The 2,083-nt window shown below is 34.0% G+C and overlaps 1 protein-coding gene across 1 annotated transcript in view; it reads right to left on the minus strand.

Moving 5' to 3' along the window:
- Positions 1–1,099, minus strand: part of LOC110445778 (linear gramicidin synthase subunit D-like) — a 37,016-nt gene extending 35,917 nt beyond the window's left edge. The window contains exon 1 of the mRNA XM_021490558.1: positions 995–1,099. The gene's annotated coding sequence lies outside the window, so the exon portion shown is untranslated. The remainder of the gene's footprint in view (positions 1–994) is intronic.
- Between the last annotated feature and the right edge of the window lie 984 nt (positions 1,100–2,083).

Below are 2,083 nucleotides of genomic sequence, written 5' to 3' on the forward strand. Positions count from 1 at the left end.
CCCCCCACGCACACTTTTTAAATTTGACCACCCACTCTATGCATTGGATCTTGAGAGGTACTGCTTCATTAATTAAGAATGAGTATGCCATGCGACAAGAAGATTGTTTGTACTTAGTCTGGCTAGACAATTAGATATTGAGTTTATATTTTGCTTTTGATCCCATGGTATCCTCCTCCCTATGCTGCGACATCCGACATCCGATAGGGAATACTTTTCAAACATTATCATCAATTTCGCCATTGAAATAAATCAAAGAGGTATATGGCATCAGTTTTTAAGCATCTAATTTTCCATATTCCTTCATATAGCATGTCTGCATTGCATTTTTTTCTGATAGCCATCAACTGCTTTGGATTGAAAAATCATGCAAAAGTATGGATGTCTTCCCAGCATTTTCTTATATTAGGACCACAAGATACAAACAACAAACCAAAATGTGTATAAACCATTTGCCTGTCATATAAAACTAGTTATAGATTCAAAGGTCATCACATCACATTGCCCTAACCCCCTGATGTGTTTTTGCAAAAAGAATATTTGTGCAAATTATGCTATAAAAATTTCAACTCATATTTTCTTACAATCTGGCAAAAATGATTGTGGTTTGGAGAGTAGCTATTGAAACAAAAGTCAAACAAAAGTTGCTAGAGCCTGACCACCAACTCCTGAAATAGAGCACTTTTGACTATTTGGCTACTGTGGATACAATGTCATAGAACTTAGAGGGGGGAAATATTGATACAATATTATGGAGACAGAAATTCCGTGTAATTGAGGAAAATTTTATATACAATTCTGTGGAGACTGAAAGTTCCAAGTAAGGGTACTGGGGGTTGGAACAATACTATGGAGACTGAATTTCTCTGTTATTGAGTACAAGTTTAGATACAGTTCTATGGAGACTGGGAACTTATCTGTGATGGAAAGTTTTAGATATATCTTGATGCTAGTACACAAGTGCATTAAAATAATTAGGACTGAAATGACTTACCGGACTGATGTGTCCTAGTGTCCAGGATACTATCAGCTCACTCCTTACACATACACTGGTATTCACTTATCTGTATCAGCAGGGTTATATAAAGGTAAGACGAGCTACTTTAACTTTGACCCGTTACATCTCTCAGCAACTACTACAGTACAACAAGGAATAATTATATAAATAACATCGGTTGTAAGTAAGAAATAAAACTTTAGAAGTACAAAGATCAACACTAGTGTATATCATATGCTGTAAACAGGGTATATCTAATAACTAAATACAGATAACATTGGCTAAAAGTACATAGGTATTGAAGGAAAGTCGGTCTACAGAGCTGATCAAAGATCAGCATTACAAAGTGTAATGTGATCATGATATTAACCTGTGCTATCATTTTCAAGTTTAAATTTATCAACTTTCTGTATGTATATATATATATATGTATGTATGACAATTTGATCTCAACTCGTCAGGTCATTGTGGTCTGACTATAACATGCAATCTAAACAAGATATCTAACATTAAAAATATCCTTTTTTATTTCTGCAAAAGATGCAGTGCTACATAATGTCAGTACCAGGTAAATGATACAGTACTTATTGATGTCAGTGAATGTTAAACACAGTGATGTCAGTAAATGATACCGTCCCAAGTAAAGTCAGTAAATAATTCAGTCTCCAGTGATGTCAGTCAATTCTACTCCCAGCTTCTCTACCTCAAAACACTTTCTTTTTCAAATAGCAATTATGCGTCAAACATATTTCGTTTTTCCCTAAAATGAATTCTAGTTGATAACTTAAATTTCAAATGTCAAGGTGACCTACAATTTGGTTAATTTTTGACGACTCTTACATATAATTATGTAGGTCGAATTATAAATAGTAGGTCACATTGACCTTACTTTTAAAACAAGTCTTCTAATTTCTTTACCTGATGATAGTTTTTAATAATGAAGGTCATATTTTGATAAGTATATACACCAGCTTTCTGTGTAGGCCTGCATGCCCAAGTCAATAAACAGACAGGAAAGTAAATGATAAACATAGAAACTGATTGCCAATCATTTCTAATAGCTCCAAGTACCAGTCAGCTTTGACA

This window comes from Mizuhopecten yessoensis, unplaced genomic scaffold (genome assembly GCF_002113885.1).
Source record: "Mizuhopecten yessoensis strain PY_sf001 unplaced genomic scaffold, ASM211388v2 scaffold2369, whole genome shotgun sequence".
In the NCBI taxonomy this organism is placed as follows: Eukaryota; Metazoa; Mollusca; class Bivalvia; order Pectinida; family Pectinidae; genus Mizuhopecten; species Mizuhopecten yessoensis.